This window comes from Patiria miniata, unplaced genomic scaffold, assembly GCF_015706575.1.
Source record: "Patiria miniata isolate m_02_andy unplaced genomic scaffold, ASM1570657v1 HiC_scaffold_2, whole genome shotgun sequence".
In the NCBI taxonomy this organism is placed as follows: Eukaryota; Metazoa; Echinodermata; class Asteroidea; order Valvatida; family Asterinidae; genus Patiria; species Patiria miniata.
The window spans coordinates 8,590,306-8,609,057 of record NW_024037058.1 but is presented as its reverse complement, the minus strand read 5'-3'; the positions used below and the strand labels follow the sequence as shown (position 1 = coordinate 8,609,057).

The 18,752-nt window shown below is 40.3% G+C and overlaps 1 pseudogene; it reads left to right on the top strand.

The window, feature by feature from the left end:
• The first annotated feature begins 331 nt into the window (after positions 1 to 331).
• On the top strand, positions 332 to 17,831 carry LOC119726919 (annotated as a pseudogene).
• Positions 17,832 to 18,752: the final 921 nt, after the last annotated feature.

The window sequence follows — 18,752 nt, the reverse complement described above, 5'->3', positions numbered from 1 at the left end:
GGCAATTATTTGGTATTTTGTCATGATTCATATCGAGCAATCTCACATTTGTTTTTGTTTACAAGTACTTGTCAAATTATCAAAGTTCAACTTTTGAGTACTGGAATTTTTACAAAGCTAAAAATAATCGCGGCAAGATATAATTAATGCGCGCGCATAATATGGTGCACATTGTACAAGTACATGAGTCCAATTCCCTGTCTCCGTACTGATTTCTTAGTGTTTCCACATTGGCTGGTTCCATTTTCACAGGTCTGGCACTTTGAACTCGGTTAATGACTCCACCTACTACTTAGTAAATTCTGAAAATTCGCGGTAGTGTTCCTCAAAAATGGCGAATCCTCCTGGGCAACGAAGTAAGCCAGCGGACGTAAATGTCCCTTCGAAACTACTCAGCAAATCTGAAAATGACCAAGTAGTTAACCTTCTTGGAAGCAGGTGTTTGGTGAGTTCTGTTTTAGTCGGTTATGGGAATTTAAAGGGTAAAGTGACCGATATTTTCAGGAGGTAAATGGGGGGGGGGGGGTGGAGAAAATGATCTGTCAACTCAACAGTAACGAGCGGCTGCCGGTCGATTCGCCACATTTTAACTGTTCAAAAATGCCTTTCTGTGGTAGAAGTGCGGTTTAGGACAGCATTTTTGCTATTTAGAAATGACCGTTTTGCAAATGACTGTCAATTCTGAAATGATTTTTGCAGTCACTTTCAAGTCTTTTTGGTTTATTTAAGATTTTGTTTCATAATGTGAGCAGTATGGGCCCACTTTGGAAGAAAATACGACATCCTGTTTTGCGGTTCCGTGCGCGAGTCACATCAATTCTTAGCAATCTCCACACAGAGGGAGAAAAGAGTCGGAAAACGGTCTGCTTTTCTACTACAATTAGAATAGCAGAAAAACAGATTGAACGTATTTGAAAAGTCCATTTTTGTAGTGTAATGGTAGTCTTTATAGACCGGAAGCCAGTGGTGGGGGGTCAGCCTAGCTGGAAAGTTAACCAATTTTCATGCATATAGCGATGATCCACATGCATACCAATGTACAGAAATGGACGTCTGCCGGGCACACTGTGGTGGGTGTGGTCAGAAGGGCCATGAGAAAGGGGCCCCAAAATTGAGCTAGATCAGCTGGTGAGTTAACCCCATGAAACCTAATGGAAAATGTTGGGCCTAGTCTCAGGTATCATGAATGGCCACTGCCAGACATTTTCAGTGGTGGAAGGTGCCCGCCAGACAGGAAAAACCTGTATAGGAGGGGGCGTGGCCATAACCCCCTCCCATTCCTTTTCGCTGATACACTTACCGCACACTTTTCTTTAAGAATTATGAAAAGGTCACATTGATAGAAATTATGATATGGATATGGATAGGCTGGGGATTAAAAAATGTCAGCACAGTTTGATCTATTGTATGGATGAGAACGAATATGAAATAGGAGGGTTAAATATTTCAGATTTGGTGTACAAGACGCGAGTTATGAATTTATTGCAAACGATGTTGAAATCGTGTGAGAATTACCAGCTGTTGTTACACCCCAGTAAACATGCAGGCCCAAAATCCGTCCACCGAGCTCATGAATACAAGTTTAATAAACATTATTCTATATTATTAGAGAGTTCTGAGAGCCATGGAATTGGAAAACTAAAAAGATATGGCAAGGCTCCTCTCGTCTGGACTTGAGGCTTCCAATTCCAAGCATTTTGCATGGAATTGGGTCCGAAATTAAAGTGGCGATATTTAGCCACGATGTGGAGGGGTCCTTTTTCAAGATGGCTACTTTTCCACTTTGGGAAACATCACTCGTTTTAGGGGTCGTCTTCTTTGGGTGAGAATTTCTCGAAAAGTCATCGGTCAACCCACAATTTTTATACTGGGGAACCCCTGTGACACTATATACGCCCTGGATAGGGCCCAATTGGGCTACAAAACTATTACTTGCAATTATCATTTAAAAGTAGAGTATAAACGTCCACACAACCATCGTATTTTATTCTGACGAAAACAAATTTTGTGGATCCAAATATTGACTCTCAAAAATCGTGATTCCAGTCGCACATGTTCCGCCAGTGTATCGTATGCTGCGGACGTGCTGTGTTCACACGAAGGACGGTGGTATGTACCTGCAAGAAGGAGAAAATAGGCCTACGGCTGGAAATACGTATGCGTATGCCACAAAATGTCCGCCGCGTCAGAAGTAAACAACTGGGTTTTTGTATTCGTCTTTTCAAGATCTGTGCGTGACTTTTTATTTTTTCACAGTTTTTCCTAAAAGTTAAAGTTTTCTTCCCTATACCGACAATCGTTTGGGAAATCAGAGCTTTTGTTCACCAACATGGGGTTTATTATGCGACGCAATGTGCACAGATAAAAGCATATAGTTGATGCCACTAACGGTTATTGTTTGAGTTAACCTAATTTAAAAAGTATTTTGTCCCTTTCATTTTTTTACTTGAAACATAGACTTTGGCAACAGCTGTGGTGCAGGTATTTTTGGCCCAGCCTCCCAACAGCTGGAGCAAGAAATGCTGTGGAGTGGCATGCTTTGTCAAGGACAACAACCTACGCTCATACTTCATCAGAGTCTACGATATTGTGGTAAGTTTATGCTAGTCTAGTCGGTTATATCTTCTCTTTTGTTAGAGAAGACGCATAACTGGTATTATGAAGAAAAGTGCTTGCACCGTGGCGGAAAGACTTAGGGCCAGCTTATTCTGAACGTATTTTCATTGCATGCATTAATTGTGACTGAGCGGAGCTTAGCTTCATTGGAGCTGCACGTGCTTGGCATTGGTTGGCCTAGGCGCGTAGACAAGTATGCATGGCAGGCAGACGTCACCTGATGCGTTGAGCGCTGTATGCGTGAGTTGAACTGCAGAATGTGAGCAGACGTAGACAGGAAGTAGGTTAATTAGTTTGCTCTTCGTTTGTGCAATGCTTATGCGCGGTTTGTACAATTAAGTTGTGTGATCTGTACTCTGGCATAGCTGGTTGCATATGTAAGGCTTTAATTAGCTGTACGTAGCTGATGCTAGCTTGCATGGTTGATGCGTTGCGAATATCAGCTGTACTGCTGTACATTGCTTAGCTTGCTTAGTTGTACATGCCAATTACCGTGCATTTATTGATTTATTGTTGAATAAAATGTATTTGCTTGTACCGGCAATTCTGTTTTGAGGTGTCAAGCTTTGTTACATGTTTAATGTGCAATCAGCAGAGAGTTAACTATCAGTCACAATCGGTGGAATATTTCCTCCAAAACGGATCCGCGCCCTTAACTTAAGGTCGCTGTGGTCTATCGTCTAGGGAAGAGCCTTAGTTTGGGAAAATTGTCTTCCTATAATGTGTAAGCCTTGATCCTAAAAACTCGGGTTCGCACGGGAGAAAGCTTTAGGTCCGATAATACCAAGCAAGTTTTCTTAGCTGAGCTGGACTAATCGAAGAAATGAGGACTCGACCTGAGTTGGACTCCAGAAAATGAATCAGTTACTTTACTCATTTTTTACCAAGTTGATTTTTTCTTCTAGCGTTTTCTTCGAGGAAGGGGATGCGGGAGTAGCGGGACACGCCCTCTGCCCTTTGAAATATGCACATATGACCTGCAGGTCTTTCAAAATGTCTCTGATTTGTTCTTTGTTTGGCTTAACATTTAACTGACTTCTAGTTTAGCTCTAATTTCTGTTTTAGAACGGAATGAAGCTTTGGGAACAGGAATTGTACAAGCAGTTCAAGTACATTGTCGCAGATGGCCAGCCTTTCTTCCACACTTTTGAAACAGACGTGAGTGTATTAATGCTCTACTAAGTAACAAATAATCTCTTAACTTAATGTAACCAGGTCGGGATTTCGTACACACTTTTACCCGACAGGTTCCCTACTCCATTGTGCATCACATGTCATAACTTTAGTAAATTACTTGCATGTCACTTTGCCAGCCATGAGCGTTGCGTTACGATCGATCATCTTTTTGCCTAGCGCCCTCTTGCGGCCAACTAAACTTTTTTAGCACAGCGCGCGCCACCCAGCCTGCTACTTTTTAAACTGTGCAAAGGGCGTAGCGAGCAGGCGAGGTTTACATTCCAACGCGCTTTGTTTAAGTTAGATTCCTGGCATTCCTGGCGTTTCGGTATAGTTTTCCTGTAGGGCTAGGTCCTAAATATCGTTGATTCCGTTCCAACTCTACTTTGAGTTGACATCTTCCAGCTCCTGCTCCTGCTTTGCGACCAGCATTTTATAGCGAGCATTGCACACTCCACTTTTATTACTGCACATTTTGGGTGCGACTCCCTGTTGTAGCAGCAATATAATTTTATATCTGGCGTTGCCGGCACTGCAGTTTTCTGCATTATTTCCTTCAATTTTGCTGCTGATTTTTCGATTTTAACATCGAGCACGGAGAGGAAGGCATGAACGTAGGTCATCCCAAGTGGTGAGTAAATCCCTTGTGTGTTATTTAACTTTTTATGCCTGAGTCTTTTTATGCCATAATCTTTTTATGCAACATCTGTTCACTTACTAATGTATTTATAAAAGTATTCTTTGATTTAAAAATAAGGAAAACAGTGTTTCCCCAAATTACTTTGAATTTAATGATGTCTTTAATAATGTACTTTGATCTGAAAGTTTTCCCATAAATCATTAGTGATTGATTGTTTGTGATTTCAGATCATTGGATAGATCTAGACAGCTTCCATTTCCTATTGACTGTCGTTCTTTTATATACCCAAGTTCTCTTTATACCAAAGTTCTTTATACACTAATTCCTTTGTTAACACCAGATATAAATTTGTAAATACATTGTCTCATATATTCGAAATCAATTTAATTGTGTTGTTATCCAAAATGAGACATCCAAAAGACTTCGCTCCACCCAAATTATATAGTGGAACCACTCGGTTGTGAGGAGAGTGCCACATTTAAACTAATTCATATCGCTCTCCCCGGTTACATTAAAAACACTTGGAATATTTTAACATTGGCAGTGCTTGTGGCTATAAGGTGATGGTCATTCTATAAAACTTGGGTGTACGTTTTTTCTGTCCCTGTTACATCTGCCATCTATGATTTTATAATTTTGGTTGTTTTATCCTCCAAGACTACGTTATTTCTTTTTCATGCATAACCCATCCCTGTTTATGTATATGCAAAACTTCAACCATATCTGGTTGAATTTTAACTCATTCTAGAACTTTGAAAATGCACTTCTGTGCTGGCGTGCATGACCCATGATGACGTCATTTTGACGGCACTTTTCAATGCACATACTTACAATGCACGTACATATTCTTAAAATACAAAAGAAATCATTAAAAAAATCTACCGATGACGTCATCATGACGTTAAATACGATTTTGCATATTAATAACATTATCTAACTTCCAAGTTTGGAGTCGATCGAGTTTGATGACGTCATGACACACACATTAATCACATTGCTTTTGCATATGCAAATTCTTTTTAAAATAATCATGTTACGTTCGTGAGTTATGGCGTCATTTTTGTATAACACATCCCTTCTATATACATGCAATGTTTAAACCTAATTGGCCTTGTAGTTCTCCAAGGCCATTGCAAATGCACCTGTATGATGACGTCACTCATTTATGATGACGGCCTTTGTTTACGTTTAGTTTGATCAAGATTTGAGAATTTAAAATGTCAAAAGTGGCTTGTAAAAAAATTCTGTGCAAAGTCTACGGGATTTGGGATAGAAGAAAACGAAGAAAAAGAAAGAAAGAAAAATCAGATCAAAAACAAAGACTTTTTCATACATTTAAGGACAAGCAAAAAGAATATATAAATAAATAGATATTGTTTTTTAAGTCAATACGGTTGCTTGGTTGTCGGGTTTATATTTCATTTTCAGTTGAAGAATTACTTATGAGAACGTCAGGGTGTTCAAGATGCATGTTATGGGGGCAATGACATCTGTAGTAATTCCATCTTTTAATGATAAATTTTTCGAGACTACTTTGGTGAAAACAGCATGTTTCCCTCATGTGGGTCTTTTTGTAAATGAAGGGTCCAGATTGAGGTATTTTGCTACCCCTTAACCTCTGAAATTTATTTACTTTGCTATTCATAATCATTCTTGGTTATAATGACATCATTCTGTGACTTTATATGGATGTTTGAAGATTTAAATATCGCCATATCTCACGAAGACAACATGCTACATTCAAATTCTTTTTGAAAAGAAAATTTAGAATTCATAGTCCGGTTTTTAGGGAGGGGGAAAATGGATGCAGAATATATCTTTGTTTTCATGTGTGACAGGCACAAAGCTCTAGTTAGTTTGTTTGTTTTTTACTGTTGGTTTTATTTCTTCGCGTACCCATAATTATGTGCACCCTGTGTATACAGACATGTTGGGCCGCCCTCAACTTTGCTGGTGATGCTGAAGCCGGTGATTTTTGCAGTGCCATCGAAGTTAAGCTAAGGGCCAAGCGTAAGCGTGAAGGAGGTGAGTGAACCATCTCTAGATGAAGACGATGTCTGATTTGCGAGAGCTCAATGAAGTGGGAGGGTAAACCGTATGCACATACTGGCTCGCGTGTGTATGACTGATTCTATTTTCAACAAAGTGGTAAATAGCGTCTTAAAGTGAGTCCCATGTACCTTTGGCAATGCATTCATGAGACTCTTCACAGTCATGTGGTTGCGAAGGGCGATTTCTATAAAGGTTACGTAACACTTTATTTTGAATGAAACTTCATGAACACAGACATGTTCTCGTTGGCAAGTGCAATCTTTGAAAATTAATTTCTCCAGTTTGGAAGACCGTATCTTCATGCAACTTGCAGGATTTATTTCCCCTTATAATGATCCAAGTATGTGCTAAAAATTGTGATATGTTTATTACTTTTCGTTGAAATAGGAAAAATAGGCCTGGCTACGTACATTTTTGAAAGTTGTAACACTGGCGTTTGCAATATCTTTCAATCTTTTCAAGCCTCACGAATATTAATTAGGTTCCTATCCATTTGGAGAAAAGCCTCCTTCACGAGTTATTAATTGATAAATATCGCCCTTTTTGCCGGCTTCCATTGGTCGATACCGAGACCCGCGCCAAATATGCTAATCTTCCATACGTTAGTGTGTTGCTTGGCCGAAATCGGTCAACCGTAGCGCCTAAGGCGCTTTGCTGAACAATGCACGTGGGTTGGGTCGGCAGAAAATCCTCGTCGAAATTTTCCATGGAGATAGTTGTACACTGTAAAAACTGAAGTGTTGAAGTTTAACATTTTCGAAGTGTTATTACTACCAAAACAACATTTCAAATGTTGCAAAAGGTTATTCCAGCTCTTATTCTCGCAATAATGTATTAGGCGACTGGGCAATTTGATTGGACACTGAGTTCAGCACTAGATCATTTTCCGTCCAAGCTCTATCGACCAACATCGCCGACCATCATGATTTAACCAGTTGAGTACATGTGAGATTTTTTATACTGAGATGTTATCATAGGAACACTGCACATTTTGATGTTAATACTACTTTTATATCGTACGAAATTGACGGAGAATTTTAGACCTTAGTCCTAACAGATGGGTATCACTATACATTGTACGTATACGTACATGTACATACGTGCATTTGATTTGCGTGATGTATCGATACATGTTTAAGTACGTATTTTACAATCGACAGAAGCATGACCACTCTTTAATCTTTACAATCTCAGTAATGTGTACATGAATTTCCATATAAGGGCTATGTATCGATACATCACGCAAATCAAATGCACGTAGAACGTACGTACATGTATAGCAACACTTCTCTGTTAGGTGTAGGGTCTTAAATTATCCGTCAATTTCGTACGATGTAAAAGCAGTATTAACATAAAAATATGCAGCGTTCCTACGATAATATCTCAGTATAAAAAAAAATCACTCAACTGGTTATATCGGGATGGACGGCGATGTTGGTCGATGTAGGACAAAAAGTTATGAAGAACGCAACGCCATATTGGAGCCCTTACTATCAATGACATTCTCTGTTTTTATTGGTCTTTTTGCGTGCATTTGAAGGATGAGTTTTTTGACATTACAATAGCTTAAAGTAACACATTTAAAGGGTAACAAAAAGTTGTTTCAACAGTTTCAAAGGTTTGGATATAAACACCTGGCAATGGGTAAAGGGGTAACTGAATAGTTGTTTTAACATTTTAAAAGGGTCAGATACAACACTTTCGTATACTTTTCTAACATTTTTAAAGTGCTAGATCCCAACACTTTTTTTAACACTTGGAAAAGTGTTGCAAAAGAGACTGACACTTTTGTAACTTTCTAAAAGTGTTGGAATTCGTAACACTTTGGAAAGTGTTGAATCAACTTTTAAAGTGTGGTCACTGACTGAACACCATGCAAGTGTTGAGCTTATCATTTATAAAGTTGGATTTAACACTTCAGTTTTTAGAGTGTAGTTGTAACACTAGCTTTTGCAACAACAGATTAAGCTGAAATTCGGAAGGGTTCAACTACTCGTGAAATAACAATTTGGAGAAATTCTTAGAAATTGATATAAATATTAAATACATAGATTTGGCAAAGTTTTCGAACGATTTCTTCCAGACTTGAAGGTCAGCTATACCAGTAAACAGTATTGACATTTCGGCATTGATGACGGCGATTTTTTTTCAATTACATGAAGTTTAGAATTTCTTCTTCCGTTATAATTTAACATTTCAATCATACTGAGCATATTTTCTGAAAAACACAACGTTCAAAATGCCATTTTTGTGGTGTATGAATTTCACTGCTCTGCTATACTAAGTTTGAATCGGATTTAGCTTTCCTTAATAACGGCAGACGCTTTGCCTTAGCAACCACATGACTGTTCAAGTGGTCTCCTCCAACTCTCCATATGTTGCCCTTGGAAGGCCGGCTGGGTCAAAAGGTAAAGTCTGTCACGAGTCAAGTGACCCATCAAGGTTGCGTTTATCTCCGGTTTTCTTTATAGCTCGAAAAGATTGAAATACTTATATTCCCATGGGTGGGATGGCAGTCCATCTTAGTTGCCTCCCATTTTATGCTGACCGGCACCCACTCCTTGGTGGGGAGAGGCAAGTTGGAGTAAAGTGGCTTGCCCAAGGACACGCCAATAGCTTGATTTGAGCTCCTGCCCTTTAATCATGAGTCATGAACCGTAACCACTAGAACAGATCAATGTATAAAATGCATACGGGTGTGAATCAATGTGTGAAATGCAGAGCCTGGTTCAAACATTTCAGAAGGGGTGGTTTGGAAAAAATCAAATTTATTTTCGAATAATTTCGTATTGAAATAGAAATAATTACATTTAATTAAATTAATCTCATTAAATCAAGTAGAATCTGTGGGTGAGGTGTTATAAAACAAACATTAACTCGTGGTACAGTTAAACCAGCCTCAGCTCAGTGATCCATGGAGCATTCGATTTTCCCGATGCTTTTGCAAGGGAAAAATAGAATTCACCACTAAAGTGGATCACCTCCGGAGGCTAGTTTTACTATACCCTTCGAAGCAGTAAGTATTTGTACAATAATGAATACATTTAATTATGTTATTGAGTAAAATGCAAGTTATCTTGTCAATTTCAGGCACAAAAAAACGCCGCGCTCCAGAAGCAGCAGTCCGGAATCGACCCAAACATGCCCCTCCAGTGCCAACCCAAAGTGAGTTTCTTATTCCAAGCTCTTTTTAGCAAGATGCAACTAAAAGAATGCCAAGATCGCGCTTATGCGATCGCTTGGCTAATGGCTAATGTGCAAACTCCCGACCCGAAACCGAAACCGACCCGGCCCCAAACCAACCGGTCGGTTTGTCCATCTTTTTAGTCGGATGGGGTCGGTTTCGGTTTTGCGTTTGCGATTTTCGGGTCGGGTCGGGTCGGGTCGGCTAAGCCATTTTGGAAAAACACGAAATAAACCGAAATGAACCGAAACAGAATTGAAATTTACATGGTGCACTATTTAGTGCAGAGTCACTGCGTCCGGTGCGACTAAAAATGGTTTGCGGTCTGTCTCGATACGCGAAGCGGGTCAGTTCAAGCGCAAAAAGCAGACATATTTGCCGAAGCCAGATATTCGGGTTTTTTTCGGGTCGGTTCGGTTTCGGGTCGGTTTTGGTCGGTTTTCTTTGAATTGTTGTCGGGTCGGGTCGGGTCGGTTTTAGGTAGTCCTGTTCGGTTTCGGTTCGGATTCCGTTTATAAAATAAATGTCTCGGGTCGGTTTGGCCTCGTCAACCCGACCCCATACAGCGATGTTAATTAACATCGCACTTTCCAAGCAATACGGTGTTAGGTCAATTCGTCCCTTTGTGTGACAGGATGAAAAAAAATTGTTCTCCATGAATTTGGTTTATACGAGAAACCTTTTATTTAAGTGTCTGCGTGATGCTGGTATAATTTTGTTTGATCATGTGTCCTTTGTCTATGGTACGATTATTTGTATTTTTTTTATCACTGTTTAAGGAAATGACGAATTTTGTGTGGTAACTGGTTATATACTTACATCGTCCTAACAATATACAACTGCATGTAGGTCCAAAACCGCACCAACGAACTCCCAACTCGGGGCGAGGGAGTGAGTTGGTCTTGGACCAAGACGTCAGTGATCAAGAGCGATAGTTGCAATGTTATGTAGCGTAAACGTTGGGCAAAATTGGAAAATGTTGGTTACAATTTTAGCCAACTTTTTTAACCAACCAAATTTAAACCAGCGTTTTGAGAGTGCGGTTAAAGTTTTCAAACGTCGTGGGTAAACTTCTCAAACGTCGTGGTTCATCGTTGGGTATTATTTTAACCAACTGTTGGGCTGTTGACCTGGTAAACAACAGTTGGTTAAAATTAGTCATTTTACCCAACGCTGATTAGACTTCGGTAAATTTAACCATCGTTGGTTAAAATGAACAAAAAAGCACCATAGGCTGAGTGCAATATGGACCGTATGCTATATTGGATAATAGTACACTGTTGTTGCCATGGATCGACCAATCAGGATTGAGGGCTCAAAGTTGCTATCGTATTATCAGTGGGGTTCATCACTGATGGATCCTCGTTCACAGTTCCATCGGTACAATTACAATAAGTTGTACTACAAGAATTATTCCTTAATAACTGCATTGTCTGGAGTTCTGATAACGTAATGTGATTTCATTGCGTGGGCTGGTTTGAAACGCCACCCCACAGCCAGAAACCATGTCGCGATTGTTGAAAACACTTCCTCGCAATTTGATTCAATCCTTTGTGCAGTTAACATCCAGCCATCTCCGACAATTAACACCACCACCATCACAAGTAAGAAGGAAAATAAGAAAGAAAAAGGGAAGAAAGCAAGGCTCAACAAGGCTGACATTTCTACGCCCATTAATTTTACGTAAGTGGCTCTGCTAACTGATGGAATTTATCGATTATGTGCACAATTAGTGCCCAATGAACGGTTAGAAAGGGCGAGTAATTAATTAAGCCTAGTTTCCATCATTGGCCTAAGAAACTCACTGGGAAAGGCAAACAGGACCCAAACTGCAACGCAGACATATGGAAACATTTATCCGAAAGAGTCGCCGACAACTCAGACAGACGCAAACTACGTGGCAGATAGACGATCGGTGCTGACGGTTCCTGCGTATTGTCTGCGCAGTCTGCGTAAGCTTAATTTCGATATGGACACCGGGCTTTAAGTTGGACCCTCTAACACACTGCCAGTGTGTGCCTGGTGCTCATGCAAAGACACTTCATGTATGTGCAGTCACATGCTCAAACCAGTGCACAAATGCCCAAATCTGTGACATAAACATGCAATTTCAAGATAAGTGTTTGATAACATTTTCCATAAAATTGTAAGATTATTTCAAATGTAAATCACAAATCCGACAAAATAATGTAGATGTATATATTACTTCTTTTTCTCTTTAGTCATGTCGCCCATTGTGGATGGGCCCCAGAAACGGGTTTGGATGTAAGTAGAACTTGAGTTTTTTTTTTTATATTTGTGATTTTTTTTCACCATTAATTGACTTTTTGATCTTTTATTTTGCCGCCAAAACAAAAAAAGGTCACGTTTGTTTTTGGCATTCCTGTCACTGTCTTTCCCGTCACTGAGCCGATGCAACAGACAAACAGACAAAGAAACCAACACACTGACACACTGATGCATTCCTGAAAAGGTAAAATCGAACAGTTTCTGCCCAATTTCATTTTGAATGTCACCTTGTGTACGTCACTTCATTGTGAACCTTAAAATGAGCTGCACAGGCCGTTGGCTCACCCAGTCTAGAGAGTGCACCGTACTCGGCTTGGCTTTGTTTTTATGCAAAGAAGTGTGACATCACACAGGGTCGCTTCAAATAGTGATGTGTCCACAGTGTTTCGCCATATAGCCATATGAATACCCAATTTCAACCCAATTACATTGAAAATATAACAAAAGGAACAACAAAATTGGATAAGTGCGTCAGTCAAGTGGCTAGATCACATTTTTGACAAGATCGTGAACGACTGGTCCAAAGCACCGAACTTGGCAGAAAGATTCATATAGGCCTAGCTCCGAAAAAGATATTTAGAAGGGGTGACACCTGCCATACTTCAAAAAGGTTAATGGGTCTAGAACAAACGTTAGTGAATGTTGCTTTGAATTTTTGACCCCCAGTATAAAGTGATAGACCCAGACCTCCAGAACTGGTTGGAAAACCTCGGTCTAGATGAAAGCCAAATCCTGGACGAGAAAAACGTGGAATTCATCAATAAGTTTGTAGATGAACATGGAGGAATAAATGCATTAAAGATAGAATGTCTCGTAAGTAAATGCATAAAGTATGAGTTTTCAAACAACTTCAGACAGCTTATGGTGTAGCACAAAATTGACTTTAAGGCTGAACCAAGGGAAACTACTTTCCCTTGAAAATAATCTAAACAATTATTATATTTAGCTAAGATGGCAGTTAACCCCACTTCACTATTAAATGCAGTGATGGAGTGTGAGGCAGGTTTGGTTTTCTCAAATCAGTGTGTACTGCACTGGATGCTCTGAAAATGTTTGCTAATTCTGTGAGATGATTCAAAGGTTTGGAATGGTGCTGCCCCTTTTTATAAATGCAGACCTGTGCTCCTGTAAAGTAACGTGTTTTCAGGCTTGCTTTAAGTTGCTTATAACAAATAGGAACCTTACATGTGAAACTTTTCTTGTAGACCTCAAATCTGTGGTAAATGCTTTCTTTTGTTTTTCCTATTCCTCAAGAGAGGTCAAGAATGCCTGCCCCTCCACCCCCGCCCCCGTCTCCTGGCACTGCTGCTCCGCCTCCCCCACCAGGCAACCGTGTTGCTCTCCTACCACCTCCCCAAGCCATGGTCCAGCACCCAAACTCCCACCCTCATCCCGCCGTGGGGCACCGACCCCACCCTCGCGCGCTCTGCCCCCGACGCCCCTTCCATGGCCCCACCCAGCATGCACTACCGGCCAATGGCAGCCCCGGCTCCTCCACTCCCGACCCCATCTCAAGGGGGTGGACTCTCTAACCTCTCCACCACCGCCACTGCCAGCTGTTGGAGCCGCTCCGCCCCCTCCCCCCATCAGAGTGGAAGGGGGAAGAGGCCGTATGGGACTCATAGATGACATCCACAAGGGTGTTGCCTTTAAGCGTGTGGATCCAGATGACGACCAGCCCCAGCCAGCAGTGGACGTGGAGCGCTTCTGGATCAGATAAGGGGAGGAAAAGTCCTCAAAAAGGTAAGAAAATTCCAGTTTTTTTCAGTAGATATCAATAAGGCCCAAAAAGTCTCTGGTTTCTGGTATGGATGTTGCCCCAAAAGTGGTGCGGAGACGCGGCTTTTTTTTTTCTTTACTTTTTTTATTCAAATGTCGGCCGATGACTGCAATTAATGGTGCCAGACTAAATTTAGTGCAAAATGCATGGGAGTCCAGAGAGGCCACATAAAGCTTATACTCGATCGAAACTCCATCTAAAACACGATTGTGCAGCAGCAGGATTCCAGTCAAACCAGTGAGTTTGGTGGTTTGAGACATCACCTTACATTGAAAAAAAAAAAAAATTGACGACGTGCATGGCTACGGCGACGCGACGCGCGCATACCAGAAACTGGAGACTTTTTCTTTTGGCCTAAAGTCGGTTGTTGTTCCAAGACAATGACAAAAAACAATAACAAAAGTGTATAATATTATGTCCATCACAGAGGAACAATAACAATAACATGCCTTCAGGTGTAACATGAAATTCAGAATCTGTGTTATCATGGTTGGTTAAATGACTAAACAATTATATTGCTCACATACATCGTCAATCATAAGGCTTATACTCACTGTTGCTGAAAGAGCTTCTATAACGCTCGTTTGTTAAGCTGTCTTTCAATATTAGTAGTACATTTGGTTCTCCAGTGTTTATTAGCTGCATATTTAGGACTGTACAATATGCTTTAATCGGCAGTTGGCACAATAAGCAGCTTTTATATACAATGCTATGTCATGTAGTATATATTAAAGTGGTAGGCCGATATTAGCACTCTCGTGATGGTAACATATCAATCATCGACATGCTTGTGCTTGTTGTAGGTGGATATGTCCGACCGGGAGGCAGAAGTGGCCCCCAGCGTTTCTCAGGATGACCTAGGGGCTTCACTGCTCAATGCTCTCTCTACGGATCAGAAACTGTGTCATCCACTCTGGTAATGCATGTTTTCACGGTGGGCCCTTCTCGGTTCATATCAGGGACAAATTTGGTGCAGAATCATTATCTTTGTCTAGCCTACAGAGGTTCAAAAATGGACAACTGCTTTTCTGCAACCAGAAATACAGATTGAACGTTTTGCTAAATGGATTTTTCTACCTTCTTTCTGCTTTTTCTGCTACCAGAAAAGCCGACTGACTGAACTGTCGTACAGGTCAATTTTTTTTTTTTCTGCTTTTAGAGAGGGTATACTTTTGAACCTCTCTACTTTGTCTACATGGAAGCAGCTCTACTTTTTGTCCCATTGCGAAAAATTACGGGGACTTTGTTTCAGAATCCTCAATCCTGCAATCATTGAGAAATTGTTCCATGTTAAAAACCTTGAAAAATATGTTTATATGGGTAATGTTCTTAAAGCTCTAATCCTAGAGTCTACAGCATTCCCTAAACGTACATTGCGATACGTCAGACGATCAGACGATTTCCGTGGACAATTAAAGGGGGTTTAATTTAAGCCGTTCGGAAATTAGTGCCCGTTGATGAGTTGACGACCAACCATTGCGAAGCTCAGCACAAGGGGGATACAAAAGTTTAAAGACACGGAGGTAACAACAAAAGAATCAACAACAATGAATGAGAATGTTTTTCTTCGCACCGATTTGGTATTTGTATAATTTTTTACTATTTATCGCTTAATCATCGAACTCATGGATACTTGAATTATCAAACAGCCTTATATCGAATTAAACGAAAAGGAGAATTAAGGATCTTTAGTTAAGTTAAGGTAAAGATGAGCTTGAGGCTGTCGCGATGGCTGTCGCGATTTTGGGATGGTGTCAAGTCGATATAATAGGAATACAAAGCTTTCATGTTTCCGCAATCAATTTAATGCGGGGAAGACTAACCATCATCGTTGAGAGGATACTCTTTTAGAGGGAATACGGTAATTGAGGAGGAAAAAATACCATGGCTATAGGGAGGATATTTTTTAGAAGGGATATGGAGAAGACTAAGGATACACATCAAGGCCAGGAGGATATTATACTTGTCATTTTTTGGTATACTTTAAACATGAAGCGACCTTTTTATATACATCAAATGTGAAACGACATTAATTATTGTATCCCCCCCCCCCTCCCTCGTGCCGAGCTTGGCAATGATTGGATCTTAAACTCGTCGTCAGTTCATCATCACAGGCAATTTTCCGGACGGTTCAAACCGCAACTCCCGTTGTCCACGGAAATCGTCTGATTGTCTGACGTATCGCAAGGTACGTTTATGGAATGCTGTGGACTGTATAAGTTTATAGCTTTACAAAAACAAAAAGGCGTGTCTATAGTAATATTGGGAAATAAGTACACGTCTTACAACAATGCACATGACATCTGTAATGTTGATTCACTAAATGACAGAAGGAAAAAGTACTGTCGCAAATTTACCGTCGGAGTTCTGGAAAATGTGATAACCATGTCACTGTTCCCTCCCTAATGCCTTGTGCGTCATGGCATGTCATTACGTAGGTTACTCTTAGGGACGGATCCAGGATATTTTTGCAGGGGAGGGGGGTTTCATCAGCAAAATTTTTTAAAATGTAGACAGGGTTTTTCTCTGGACACTTGGCCTCCGAAAATCAATAGGTGGGGTGGGGGGGGGGGGGGCTCGTACCATACTTTCAATTGGGTCGCTATTCAAGTCCGACGATTATTAACACTACATTACAGAATACTGTACAAATACCCACTTACAAGCTGCTGGCTCTGTCCGTATTTTGTGCACAGGCAGACATTATTACCAGTATATTTGTTTGGGTGTCAGAGCGGGAGGGGGGGGGGGGGGTTCGCATTATTTAAATGAATTTCTATTAAAAAATGAAACAATTTGACAGATCTGAGGTTTTTTTTTACCCCCCCCCCCTCCGCGTCTGACTCTAAACCTGTTTACCTACACGTGTGAGGCTCACCAAACCACACGTATTACCTAGAAGCAACGTTTATAAAATTATGTACAGGATCTGATCGCTCTCACACCTGTGAGGTCCACTTCGTTTATACAATTATAACACTTGTAACGAGTGTGAAGGCTTACTTAAAAGGCACTTAACTGTGTGAGGTTTACTACACCTCACGTCCAATATACAAACCTATATACAAGTCATATATTAGCCTCACACTCCTGTGAGGTAGTCTGTTTCTCTCACAATGGAAATCAACATCTTTGGATATTTTGTCTTTCTTTGTATAAAAAAACACAAACACTTTGCAAAACTGCAATAACTTCAATAAAAACTTTGAATTTCTTTGTTAACGTTTTCAATAGAATCTTTTTATATACTTAATATTTTCATTTCTCAAAATATTGTGCACCGCAACTAATTTGGCATCGGGGTCAAAGCTACTTGGAGGTTTGTGCTGTACAACAGACATGTCGTCGTACCTTTCTGCACACATGTTCCGACATTAATCATGGCTGTGATTGGTCAAAACACTGGCGCTTAACCCCCCCCCCCCAAAAAAAAAAGTCTCCGGTTTCTGGTATGGAGCTTGCCCCCAAAGTGGTGCGGCGACGCGGCTTTTTTTTTTTTTTGACTTTTTTTCCTCATCAAATGTCGGCTGATGACTGCAAATGAAGGCCGACTAAATTTAGTGCAAAATGTATGGGAGCCCAGAGTGGCTACATAAAGCTTATTCTCGATCGTAACCCCATCAAAAAAACACGTTAAAATTGTGCAGCAGCAGGATTCCAGTCAACCAGTGAGTTTGGCGCTTTTGAGACATCATCTTATATACATTGGGAAAAAAACGTTTTAATTGTGCCGACGCCCATGGCTATACGGCGACGCGCGCGCATACCAGAAACCGGAGACTTTGGGGGGGGGGGGCCTTAACGGATCTGTCTGTTTCTCTGCTTGTAGGGGTTCACTTATTGTGCCTCTCCTGAAACTAATGCATTTTCTTCTTCTTTTCTTCACCTCCCATCTCCCATGCAGAAGACAGTGATGACGATTCTGATGATGACGACTTTGATGATGATGACGAAGAGTGGGAGTAAATTGAGGACTAAAACAAAATTGTGTGTTTACGGTAACCGACCTATACCTGGATTTTTAGGCCAAATTTCCGATCTCAAACTGTTTATTGCCACATTTGTCCAAAAAAATACGATAAAGTATTTGTTGAAAATCATACTAAATATTCAAGTTATTCAAGTGTTTTTGGGTGTTATTGAATAACTAAGCAATTAAACAGGTTAATAAAACAATATACCGTTAAAGGTATCCTAAAGCAAACAAAGTAAGTATATGAGACTGACATATTCTTCAGATGGAACACAGTTATATACATTTTCATATTTTCTATGAAAACCGCTGCAATATCGGAATCCCTATTAAAGCTATATTCCATCATTTGCAGCCATCCGAAAAAGTAACTGGCGTATTATTGTTGAAAAACATACTTGGTTGAAAGATAGTAAGGGGACTAAACTCCCTGTGAAATTAATCTTTCTGGCAAGCTATCATTTTGAAGTAATCAACGAAAGAAGGCCTTTCCAAGTGCGTCTTAAGACGCACCGTAGGAAAATTTAAACTAGTAGTTCGTTTTGTTATTCGGCGCAGCGCGCGCAATCATTGGCACGACGCGCAGGCGCGCGCGGTTGCTATAATTCGTCGGATCAGTGCGCGACATCGCGTATAGCTGCAATTCAAAACAATTCAAAATATGATTCAGCAACTTTTGATTTAAAATTGAGATCCTAGAATGCTGTTTTTCTCGGAATATACAGCTGAAGCTGAGCCGAAACTTCATCAGGTTAGTTGTTCAGTATCCTTCATTAGATTTTGATCACTTTGTTACTTCAAACGAACAAAATGCACAAATTACAAATGATGGACTATATCTTTAAAGCTATAGTCCATCATTGGCAGCCATCCGAAAAGTAACTGGCGTAATTATTGTCGAAAAACAAACTTGGTTGAAAGATAGTAAGGGAACTAAACTCCCTGTGAAATTATTCTTTCTGGGAAGCTGTCATTTTGAAGTAATCAACGAAAGAAGGCCCTTCCAAAGGTGCGTCTTAAGACGCACCTTAAATTAGTAGTT